The sequence below is a fragment of the Nymphaea colorata genome, chromosome 2 (genome assembly GCF_008831285.2).
Source record: "Nymphaea colorata isolate Beijing-Zhang1983 chromosome 2, ASM883128v2, whole genome shotgun sequence".
In the NCBI taxonomy this organism is placed as follows: Eukaryota; Viridiplantae; Streptophyta; class Magnoliopsida; order Nymphaeales; family Nymphaeaceae; genus Nymphaea; species Nymphaea colorata.
Window position 1 is genome coordinate 1,922,672 of NC_045139.1, and position 13,568 is coordinate 1,936,239.

General features: G+C 35.3%; 1 long non-coding RNA gene across 1 annotated transcript; it reads left to right on the top strand.

Moving 5' to 3' along the window:
* The first annotated feature begins 2,803 nt into the window (after positions 1-2,803).
* Positions 2,804-4,625, top strand: LOC126409781 (uncharacterized). The gene is made up of 2 exons (XR_007572489.1): positions 2,804-3,034; positions 4,276-4,625. It is a non-coding gene; the product is annotated as an uncharacterized LOC126409781 (long non-coding RNA).
* Positions 4,626-13,568: the final 8,943 nt, after the last annotated feature.

A 13,568-nucleotide genomic window follows, 5' to 3' on the forward strand; every position in this document is an offset into this window, starting at 1 on the left:
GGTCCACCCACCACTTAAGTCCATGTTCATTCATTATTGGTGAAAGCCAAAGTCAGATCTAAGTCTTGACAAACAATTTCATTATGGGTTTTTTTATGGGTTTTGTTTTTTCCGAGTACCACCACATTATTGCATTGTCAAATTCATCCTATTTCACTTTGTCATTTTATATTAACTTTTGAAATTAAATTTTCTAAGGAAAGCCGCCTTTCTTTTGGGGAAAGTTATATATTAGTAAAGGGATAATACCAAGTATTTTCATTGTTTAAAAAAACAAAAACGAGCTAAGTTTGTCTTTCCTCATCAGTGGTAAGAAACATATTTGCCCATAAAAGAAACATACATAATATTTAAAACTTTAAAAAGTTCCATGAAGGAAAAGGATCAGCTTGAGTTTTCCTTTTCTTTTTCTTTTTGAACAATATATGAAGATTTGGTATCGACTATGCATTCCGTAAATTATTTTTTATTTACAAACGAACTCCAAAAAACTGTCTTTTACTGACTTTTTTTTTCTCCCTAATTCTTGATTACTTTTGTTTTCCATATATGGTATTAAGAACACACAATTTCTTGAGGTTCCATTAGATTGGCGTATCTGTATTTATGGATTGCCGAAAATTTTAAATTTATCTCTTTTGTGGGCCTTTCATAAGTATTTCCGCATTGACAAATCCATCCTATTAACTCCGAATTTAACATTAATTCTGTAATTAAATTTAGAAAAGTTGTAAACTCCGAATTTAACATTAATTCTGCAATTAAATTTAGAAAAGTTTACAACTGAACACCCATCCTTTGGCCAATGACAAAAAGTCCCACACACAACCTTTGAACTTTGAACTACCACAAATAAGCCTTCAATTTTTCCATGAAACTCTCAGAAAGCCTCATTTTAAAAGCCCAAATTATAAATTTGCCCTTCAGTATCAACATTAGTTTTTTAAAACATCAAAACAAAATAAATGAATAATCATCACACCCGTTATCGGCAATGAAGCATCAACCGACTATCTACCCTCGCTAAACAGCTATTGTTGGCATCATTGAAGCATCAACCGACTATCTACCCTCGCTAAACAGCTATTGTTGGCATCATTGAAGAAAACAACTAGCTTGGTAGCAGTTGGCACATATTGGCACCATTAATTGGTAGCAGTTGGCACATATTGGCACCATTAAATTGGGATCATTGACATAATTAAATAAGACAGCTAGGTTAGCAGTTGGCCATTATTGGGATCAATAAAGAAAGCAATTAACTTGGTAGTTGGTCATAGGGTTGGAGCCAAAGGGGCCAGCAGAGACCTTGTCCCCTTGTTAAAATTTTGAAAACATAATTTGGCACCTTCAGTGAAAAGTTCCTCGTTTCACCCCGAGTTTGCCTTTATTAGCATCATTTAAAATTTTCCCCAATAAAGATTTTTGAAAAATCAATTTTTTTTCAAAAAATCTTGATCAGACATCTCATCCAAATGGGATATATTGACATCACTACAAATTTATTTCGTAAATGTAAAAGATTGCTACTTTTTACATTATTAATATATGAAACTATTAGGTGATTTTTTTCTTATCGATGCTAAAATTTAGATATACTCATAAATTTCTTAGGAAGTTACTTTTTGAATTATTGAATTCAAAACAGTTGACAACTATTATGTTATTAAATTCGTAGTACACTCACATAGTATCCCTACCGCCAAACAGTTGGCAACTATTATGTTACTCAACAGGTGAATGCTTTGACAAATAAAATTTACTGGTGCTTTTAATTTCATTCAAATGATGGCCCATCGCCATGTGCATCAAAGCTCTTAAAGATTTTTCGTTTGGACTCATCCAACTTTAGTCAGGAAAGCTGTTTAAAGATGAGTACTACAAAAGCTTTGTAGGTCCGCCTTGTCTGCTAGCTTGGGGAAGTTGACGTGTTCCTCATCCTGCACTTCTGAAATTTATCATCAGAGTATGTCATCTGTTATGGTACATAAAAATGGTGTAGGTAAAAAAAAGAAGAAAAAGAAAAGTAAGCCAAATTAATGACCGAAATACCCTTGACTTTAAACTGTAGTAATAGGCTTTTCTGTGTTCCAGCAGGACACAGAAATCGTTGTCGTTCATCAAAGTCCAATTCATTTTAATTAACATTGACTATAGCTAAGATTCATTTTTTATGGTAAATTTATGCGTAACATTTGTTATCATTGGCATATCCCGAATGATGCTTCATGCTTATATTGAATAGCTAAATCATTTTGATTTTACAATTAAAATACCAAGAACTTATGGCTCAAGGATATGTATGTATATATATACATCAAAATAATATGGTTAAATACAAGCATGTGTTAGTCCCGTTGTGAGGTTTTGGCAAATTGATGATCAAGGAAAAACCAAACTCGTCAAAGAAACGTGACACATTAGGAAATCAAGATGCATCTTTTACATAAAAAGAAATAATAATAATAATAAAACGAAGTTGGCCCTAAAGAAAAAACCAAAGGTTGTCTGAACACAAGTAAGATTTTGCAAATTAAAGGTGCACCGTCAGGACCTCGAAGGTAGGGGAAATGAGGGAGTTTTTAGGCTTTTTTTTGAGCAGTGGAATTAATACCTCTTGCTCAGCCCAAAAACTGCTCAATGGTAAAGTCATGCTACGTGAAACCTAACTTTCAAAAGCAAGACCTAAGGCCCGTTTGATGGACGGGATAAATTGAAAGGAACGGTTGAAAAATGTACGAACGAATGAAATTTTACTAAAAACGTAACAAACAGGATCAAAGTTCACCCGTTTGACGTAAATGGGAGCGGGTGAAGTTTCACCTGCTCGACATGTTTCCTTTTTCACCCCTCTTCCTCCCGCTCGACATGTTTGCTTCTTCACCGCTCTTCCTCCCTCTGCTGCTCCTTCTCCCTCGCCGTAGCCTTCTCACCATCGTACCAGAGGTGTCTGCCGGTTCCCTTTCTCCCTTTCTCTCTTGCTCGCCGCTCCGCTCCTCCGCTGGTTCGCCAACGCCACAGTCCCTGCTCTCAAGTAACAGTTTCTCCATTTTTCTTGCTCTGTCCCTTTCAAAAACGCCCAAATCGATTTTTTCTCTGTTTTTACACATTGATCTCGTTGTCTCCCTTTCTCTGTTGTTGATGCTTCTATTGCTCTCGTTGCCTATAGATTCCATAGTTTATTAGCTTTTGAATGCCATGTTCGCTTCATTGCCATGATGTCTGGCCTCCCTGAACTGTTGTTGCTCCCCCTCCTCCTTCATTTTTTATACTGAACTTCATTTTCTTTCTTATTCTGGTTTTGTTTCGTCGCCGTCAGCTGTTAGTCATACCTTCTGCTGTGGCCTCTCGTTTTTTTGGATTACAGCTGCGATCAGCAGATGGCCTGTTTTGTGTTTGATAAATTCATGCGAGCATCCGACTAATAATCAGCGCATTGGGAACTGATTAATACTTCTGACATTTGTAGGCAGATAGTTTCTCAATCTCATTTCTTATATTATTAAAACCTTGGGAAATCCTGGGGCATTGGGGGGTTAATTTCGAGTGGTTCACACTCTGGGTTAACGCAATTTCTTATGTAGTTGGTTCCTTTTTCTACTGTACTCGAGGTTTTGTGCCTAACAGCTGCTGGGTTAACTGAAACATGAGTTGGAAAGAGAGTTCGATGTTGTTTGTACCTTGCAGAACCTGTGATTGAAGTATTTCTTTGTTCTTCGACAATATGGATTTTAAATGGAAGTAGAAGATATTTCATCTGATTGTTTCACGCTTTGTCTGTACTTCGATCATGACAAGTTAAGCGTTTTTGCTGCCTCGGTTTAGAGTTAAGACTTAAGAGTGCCTTGGCTGTGCTTAGGGCGATGTTTAAGGAAGGAAGCATGGTTTTCCATGTTCCTATTCATGCTGTTCATGATTCTTGATTCACATGTTTTCTAGGGCACTCTCTCGCACAGGCTTAGACAACACACACAATTGCCTCGAAGTAGCAATAACTGTTACGAATTCGAGATATCAACAGCCACCTGTTGGTGTTGTCCAAAGCTATGTTGGGTCTTCCATCCGAACCTCATGTCTTCCAGTCATAGTATTGTCATCTCTTCTTATTGTTGTTAATAGAATGGACTATAGTTAATGAGGCCTTGCATTTGATATGTGTGTTTATTCTCTTGTGATCTATTTGTTTTTAATGAGTATGTTCATTCTTCTGTCGCCAAGATATATTTTGCAATGCCTTATGCCTTGCTGACTTACGCTTCAAATTTCTGAAACTAGGCCTCCCGTGAACGAAGTTTTACAGAGAGGAAGCCAGCCCCCAACTTATCCTTTTTCACTTACCCGTCACAGAGCTACACCAGCGGTATGCCCACCTACCCTTTGTGCTTGGAGAAGTGCTCAATAATTTAATTACCCAATATTCATTGTAAAGTATGAATTCTTTTATTCTGTGTCTTTTTCCTATTGAAATTACTAATTATTCTGTTATGTGCGCCTATGAAGAAAATTATGGTATCTTTTTCATCTGTCCTATATTGTCCTTTTGTTGACAGAAAATCATTTGAACCGAGCAAATTGTTACATTTCATACTTCATTTGGAATTAGAATGAAAAATTGAAAATCTTAATTCTAGTTTCATTTTGTTGTTTTGGAAGATCATCATCCAATTTCTTCCCTAGTCAGATTTGGAGAGGAGAAGACACAAAAAAAACAATATTTAACGTTAAATTCTTCCTATGCATCAAACATGGTTAAATTTAGCACGTTAAATTCTTCATGTGCATCAAACAAGGTTAAATTTACCATGGTAAATTCTTTCAGCCCATCAAACAGGGCCTCAGATTGGAAGAGGGAGAAATTTCATCCCGCCCATCAAACGGGCCCCTAAAGTCTTTGGAAGGGACAAATTGTGAAGACTGGAGAATGAATTTGTCAACATAATTAGGTGGAAATTAAGTTGTAAGCCAACTGTATGAACGGCCTGATAGCAGCCCCGCATACTAGTGGAGCCCAAAAAAAAAATCGTGGCGGCACTCATAATTAACATACATATTAAACTAAGAGATAGAGAAACAAATGTGCCAAAGGAAAGTGAAGGGAAAATCTTGAAAGAGAGAAGGCTCTGTTTGAAGAAAGTTCTCATCATTGAAGACGATGTGGATTTTGAAGGAGGCATTAGATTTTTGGGAAGAAAGAGTGGCGGAGACTCAAAAATAATTTGGGAGGGCACTCATTCTCAGATCTTCATATATGTGAAGGAGCATTGTGTTGTGTAGGAAAATTTTTAAAGGAAGAGGCAGGTGGCGGCGGCTTCTTCCGCTCAATGTTTGTCTGAAGGTTCAGATGGAGGTGCCGCGTTGCCTTCCACTATAGACAGATCAGAGCTTAGAGATGATGCTCTAGTACCACCACATTATCGCATTGTCAAATTCATCAGTGGTAAGTTTGTCTTCCCTCATCAGTGGTAAGAAACATTTTTGGCCATAAAACAAAACTTAAAAAAAAAAAATCATGAAGGAAAAGGATCAACTTGAGTTTTCCTTCCTTTTTTAGTTTTTGAATAATATATGAAGATTTATTTTTAATGCTAGAAATTTCAATTATTTGAGCAAACCTACTTTTTATATAAATAATGCACCTAGGTTTATCTCTTACTAAAAAATACAGGTCATTTGATATTGGTTGAAAGTAGATGCTTGCCGCCCATCATCAATAGTAACAAATAAACTTTCCCTAATAAAGAAAAATATATGGTATTTAACATTTTTATCGAAACAAAAATCAAAGTTGGTAACAAGAATCATAAAGAGATAGGCATGAGGTTATTGGTTTGTGAATTTTCTTGGATATGTTGGAGAGATGCAGCTCTCCAAGATCTTCCAAGTATCTACAGGAAGGAAGTTTCTTTTTCTTTGGCTCTATCTTCCCTCACCATGAAGTACAACTCCACAGCAAAGTGGTGATGGCTAGTGGACCACATGGGGGTGGGGGTGGTTTACTTGTTTTATATAAAAATTTTGAAAAATCACAAAAATTTAACGACTGTAGGTTTCACAAGGAATTGACCTTGGGTCCCTGCTGCAACCCAGCTGAGGGCTGGGACCTCCCATAATTTTATTGACAGAGCTCACTTTTTGAGTGCTTGTGGGGGTTCCTAAGCTTCCATATGTGCCGAAGATATAATTTACTTTGTGGAGGCCCATCTTCCCTCTTTTTGTAGTCGGCATTTATTAGCGCCATTGAAAAAGACAGCTAGCGAACCAGTTGATGCTTTTTGGCATCATTGAAGAAAACAGCTAGCTTGGTAGCAGTTGGCACTTATTGGCACCATTAAATTGGGATCATTAAGACAGCTAGGTTGGCAGTTGGCCATTATTGGGATCAATAAAGAAAGCAATTAACTTGGTAGTTGGTCATAGAATTGGAGTCAAAGGGGCCAGCAGAAACCTTGTCCCCTTGAAATTTTGAAAATATAATTTGGCACCTTCAGTGAAAAGTTCCTCCTTCCACCCCGAGTTTGCCTTTATTAGCATCATTTAAAATTTTCTCCAATAAAGATTATTGCAAAATCAAATTTTTTCAAAAAATTTTGATGAAAATCGAATATATTGACATCATTACAAATTTATTTCGCAAACACAATATTAAACTGAACCTTTTTGGGACAAAACTTTTTTTTAATATTTCTCACCCCATGGATATTTTTGTAATAGAAGTGAATGTACTCTAAGTAATCTAATAAGCGTGCCCAAAAGAACAAGTCAACGAGGGAATCCAAATATCAAAACTAGTTGGAAAATATGAACTTTTTTAAATTAATTGAAGGTTGTTTCAAAAGTGGTACGTGGCACTCTAATCCGCAACTCGTCGACTACCCATATGAAAGGCACTGAGTCCTCTGGTGTGGTCCCCCAACAATTACAACATTTGACTTTTTAAGCAAGGAAGTGTAGAAGCCATAAATTAGCTTAGCTGTTGCTTTCGAGTTGTCTACTAAAATCAGCTTATTAGTTTTCACGTATATATATATATATATATATATATATATATATATATATATATATATATAAAGGCAGATTAATCCGCAACTCGTCGACTACCCATATGAAAGGCACCGAGTCCTCTGGTGTGGTCCCCCAACAATTACCAAGGAAGTGTATAAGCCATAAATTAGCTTAGCTGTTGCTTTCGAGTTGTCTACCAAAATCAGCTTATTAGTTTTCACGTATATATATAAAGGCACATTAATCCGCAACTCGTCGACTACCCATATGAAAGGCACCGAGTCCTTTGGTGTGGTCCCCCAACAATTACAACATTTGACCTTTTAAGCAAGGAAGTGTAGAAGCCATAAATTAGCTTAGCTGTTGCTTTCGAGTTGTTTACCAAAATCAGCTTATTAGTTTTCACGTGTATATATATATATATATATATATATATATATATATATATAAAGGCAGATTAATTCACAACTCGTCGACTACCCATATGAAAGGCACCCGGAGGACTCGGTGCCTTTCATATGGGTAGTGGACGAGTTGCGGATTAGAGTGCCACGTACCACTTTTGAAACAACCTTCAATTAATTTAAAAAAGTTCATATTTTCCAACTAGTTTTGATATTTCGATTCCCTCGTTGACTTAAGGGGATGTTGTTCTAGTACTTTTATAATAATTTTGCCAATAAGTGTGCCGATAGAAACAAGTCAACGAGGGAATGGAAATATCAAAAGCAGTTGGAAAATATCAACTTTTTTAAATTAATTGAAGGTTGTTTCAAAAGTGGTACATGACACTTTTGAATCCCCAACTCGTCAACTACCCATATGAAAGGCACCCGGTCCTCCGGTGTGAAGAAGCCATAAATTAGCTTAGCTGTTGCCTTCGAGTTGCCTACCAAAATGTGCTTATTAGTTTTCACGTGTATATATATATATATATATAAAGTGAGGTTGTAGGGAATAGAAATATCAAAAGTAGTTGGAAAATATCAACTTTTTTAAATTAATTGAAGGTTGTTTCAAAAGTGGTACATGGTACTCTTGAATCTGCAACTCGTCGACTACCCATATGAAAGGCACCGGGTCCTCCGGTGTGAAGAAGTTTCACATGTATATATATATATATATATATATATATATATATATATATAAAGTGACGTTGTGGGGAATAGAAATATCAAAAGTAGTTGGAAAATATCAACTTTTTTAAATTAATTGAAGGTTGTTTCAAAAGTGGTACATGGCACTCTCGAATCCGCAACTCGTCAACTACCCATATGAAAGGCACCGGGTCCTCCGGTGTGAAGAAGCCATAAATTAGCTTAGCTGTTGCCTTCGAGTTGCCTACCAAAATGTGCTTATTAGTTTTCACGTGTGTGTATATATATATATATATATATATATATATATATATATATATATATATATATATATATATATATATATAAAGTGACGTTGTAGGGAATCGAAATATCAAAAGTAGTTGGAAAATATCAACTTTTTTAAATTAATTGAAGGTTGTTTCAAAAGTGGTACATGGCACTCTCGAATCTGCAACTCGTCGACTACCCATATGAAAGGCACCGGGTCCTCCGGTGTAAAGAAGCCATAAATTTGCTTAGCTGTTGCCTTCGAGTTGCGTACCAAAATGAGCTTATTAGTTTTCATGTATATATATATATATATATATATATATATATATATATATATATATATATATATATATATATATATAAAGTGACGTTGTTCTAGTATTTTATAATAATTTTGCCAATAAGTGTGCCGATAGGAAGAAGTCAACCAGGGAATCCAAATATCAAAAGTAGTTGGAAAATATCAACTTTTTTTAATTAATTGAAGGTTGTTTCAAAAGTGGTACATGTTACTCTTGAATCTGCAACTCGTCGACTATCCATATGAAAGGCACCGGGTCCTCCGGTGTGAAGAAGCCATAAATTAGCTTAGCTGTTGCCTTCGAGTTGCCTACCAAAATGAGCTTATTAGTTTTCACGTATATATATATATATATATATATATATATATATATATATATATAAAGTGATGTTGTTCTAGTATTTTTATAATAATTTTGCCAAATGTTGTAGTTCAAGTTAATTGTTAAGTAAACTTATTGGATTCAAGTTAATTAAATTATATGCTGTAGTTTCAGATATTAGTGGTCTCTAGTATGATGACCAGACTATGGGATGGGTTTCTTAAATTAATAAAAGGAACTTAAGAACCTTTTCATATAGAATTAAAACCAGTGAACCGATTTTGACAATATTATATAAAGTACGAGTACGAGTCGAGTTTTTTATATTAATTTTTGAAATTAATTTTTTTTAAGAAAAGCCAATAATACACCTAAGGTTTCAATATTAGTAAAAAAAAACGAGCTAAGTTTGTCTTCCTTTTTTTTGAACAATATGTGAAGATTTGGTATCGACTATGCATTGCGTAAATTAATTTTTAATTACGAACGGACACCTAAAAAGGTCTTTTACATTTGTTTTCGAGTAGATCAATCGCGCCCTATATTAACAACGCACAATTTCGTGAGGTTCCATTAGATTGGTGTATCTGTATTTATGGATTACCGAAAATTTTAAATTGTATCTCCTTTGTAGGTCCCGCATTGACAAATCCATCCTATTAACTCTGCATTTAACATTAATTCTGCAATTAAATTTAAAAAAATTTACACCACAAATATGCCTTCAAACAACCACAAATAACAAAAGGTCCCACCCTCGCCTCAAAAGGCATAGCGTAGCTGGTCGAGCTATGGGCTTGTATTAAGGCAGGTCTGTAGTTCGATTCCTGTGGGCACTATGTTCCTGTGTCTTAAGACGGTACGGTGTGGCATCCAAACTGAAGGGTGCACCGTTGCTATCTCTGACACCGACGCAGCTCAAGACCCCGGAGACGGGGGGAATGTGGGGGCCTTCGGGCCTTGCTTGGACGGTGGGGTTAACACCTCTCGCTTACTTACCCAAAACAAAAGGTCCCACCCTCAACCTTCCAACTACCACAAAACTACCACAAATATGCTTTCAATTTTTCCATGAAACTCACCAAAAGCCTCATTTTAAAAGCCCAAATTAAGAATTTGTGCTTCAATATCAACATTAGTATTTAAAAACATCAAAATAAAATAAATAAATAATCATCACGCCTGCTATGACAATGGCGTATCGACCTAGTTAAAGAGGGAGGATTGGGGACATCATCACACCAAGTGGCCATCAATCTCTCTTGCCCGAGAGCAAAACTTGAGAATGAAGTCGGTGAGAGAGGTTGAGGCCCTGACCTTGGATTGTAGAAAAAGAAATTTCTAAACTAAATCAACTCAAAACTCAAGAGACTTGGTTCTAAAATACTCGAAATCATAACGAACCAAGAATGGACTGATTCAATAATACAAGTTTCAAAATTTTTGTCGGGAATTTGAGAAACATATATTGGCAGTAGCAGTGTTCAGTTTTGCCACAAAATTTTAGACAATTGTTGTTATTTGTTCATCAATTATTGATTAAAATCATTCCAAACTTAATCCTAAAATGTATTCAAGAAAAGCCACTATTTAATCAAGTTGGAAACTCAATTTTTCAACAAAACACCTGAATTGCCACCAGAAAAGAATAAGAACACATCCAGCACAGACAACAACGATTTTGATGAAAATCCGATCGATTTTTCAACAAGTTTTTTGCTAAATCTTGTTTTAGAATCTTCTAAACCGATCAAAGATTCTTCCATAGTACAAAATGAATTAAAAACTTGGCGAAAATCTTGTGAATTTTGCTTTGGAATCATCGTTGCACAATTTTCAGGCAGGTTTCTGATTTTTACTACGCTTAGATCTAGTTTTCGGAAAAACTTGGGAGGCACACAAAACAAAAGTTAAACATCATGTTTTCCAAAGAAACTATCACAAATCATAAGTCGAGTCAAACTATCTTGCTTCTCACCGCTCCTTTCTGCATAGGTCTTTTCTTTTATTTTTTAAAAAGTTTAATTTGACTTTAAATGGTTAAATATGTAAATTAATCTTACATTTTAATATTTCTTTATGCAAAGGGGCTGTCTCTTATAAAAAGTTTAATTATCCTTGGTAGGAATTTTTATGAATGAGGTTTTTTGGGTTACATGCATGGGACAGTGACGTAATGTTACTCTACCCAAACAGCCCCTAAACATATCATATATTTTTAGGCACATTCATGGGAAGAGATAGTAACATTGTGCTATTATTGCCAAACGACCCCCAATGGATGATGTTCAATCATCTTCTTACAACCATGAAAATAAACCATGGCACATCCACATTTTACTAACAGCTTGTTTTCTTACGCGAACAGGCAAAAGGTAGTCTAATGGAATCACAGGCATCTGAAATTACTCATCAGAAAGAAACCATAACAAATAAATTGATTTCTTTCCAAAGCCTCGATCTCCTTGATCAAGCTCGAAACGGGGATTCGTTCTCTGAAAAGTGAAAACCCAACCAGATTTTATGAAACTTGACAATAGTTTCATATCAAAGATTGTCTTGCCCAAGTTGTATATAGTATATATCAATATTCGGTATTACTCAGAAAATTAAGGTATGAGTTAGGGCCAGAAATTATAATTAGCTGACCAGGCTTCCGATCAATTTTGAGCTGAATTGTCACACTTGATATACAAGCCAGCTTCAATATATGTGCAGATGTATGTGGTTAAAATATAGTGTAAAATTTTAAGTAAAGAGATCGGAGGCCGACTACCCACTCGTATGTTGTGCGACTTTGAAGGAAACATGGATGTATTTTTTTTTTATTATTATTATTATATTGGGTTCTTCAAAGAGAGTTATATTTTTGCCCTTACATATGATCAGGCACCGTGAGATTATGTGATCGGAAAAATTGATCCCTTCCACTAGATTTTAACCAAAGATGCGTTTTAGAGACAGTAGATGTACCAGCGCTGTAAGCCTTTTCGTATGATCACAAGCCAACCTATAATTAGCTCAAGCTCACAAAGAAATTGACTTCCGCAAGCTCAACTAAGTTATTATAAATATGCCAATAAAATGAAGTTCTTAATCTGTATTTCACAAATGCAACCATATGACTAATTGTTGGAGCACAAATTTGTATCTACATATATGGGGAATATATAGGATCCACGGTAAACCAAAAATTCACGACGATGACAACAACAGGATCATCATATATATATATATATATATATATATATATATATATATAGTTTTTTCTCTTGCTGCAATCTTCAGAAAACAGAAAAAAAGCAAAAAGAAAAAAGCTCAAACAAGAAATGAAAGCTTTCTGATCTCTCTAACACCTCGCTTGTTACTTGAAATGAGTGGAACAAGACCCTCCAGATAGAAAGAGAGAGAGAGTTGTGCTACACACACATGTATATATAGTCAGTCAAATAGTCGATGGTCTAAGGCCCTACTGACCACATGGCCACGGACTAGCCAACTGACTAACAATTAAGCAACTGATCAACTGAGTATTAAAGAATGTAAAGGAAGGTGAAAAGTGCAGGGAAAAAAAAAAGACATCAATAATCAAAGGAAATTAGGGTTTCTCACAATGCCCAATTATCCCTAATCACAAGGCAATATGCCCTTTTAAGGGTCCTAATCTTAAGATCCGAATTGGATCTCGGATCATATAAATAAAAGTTCCAAACCCAACATACATCAAATAAATCAAATCTAAAACCTAAACAGATCGAATATAAGATCCAAACTAATCTAAACTATATTGCGTTTTCTAAAAGAAGAACTAGGCTCAGTTTTTTGCTAATTCGTTTACTTATCTTTGCTCTATTCTTATATAATTATAGATAACAATAATAAATTTCTTTCTTAATTTTCAAATATAAGCAAGAAAGTGAGCAAACCAAGGGAGCTTGACGCTCCATTAATAAAAAACGCACCCCATGGACTTATCATTTTCTTCAAAACCTATAAATGAAGCCCACGTGATGTTTCTGCTAGCTAAATATGAAAATTATGTGATTTCTAACTAAATATCAGGCAACTGAATACAAGGTCAAGATAAAGGTACAATATAATATGGCAGGTGTAGTCTAGGACACAAAATATCACGTTGTTTTAAAATGAAAAATCTTTTATTACTTGACTGTTAATGGTAAACCTACGACCAGTAAAGCAGAAAAAGTAGAAAAACGAGTACGTTTTGGATTATAATGGGAAATTTGGACTGTAAATGAAAAAACTTTTTTATTTTATTGTGGTCAAGTCTGGTCGTCAGTCTCGGCCGATGAATCGTCCAAACCCGTCAACACTCAGACGGTAGACACTGCAGAATTTACCTATAAAAAAACTACACCAAATCTTAACCAGATAAATTTTACCCAAGCGCCAGTTCCAGAGTCAAACAGGAATAATTTTACCTTCTATTAAATTTCTGGCAATGTATTCTCTCTTGCAGTTTATTCCAAGCATTGTTCTGTACATTTTATTTATTTATTTATTTTTACCACTTGCAACCCCAGATCAAGTTCAACCTCGTTAGCTCAATGGA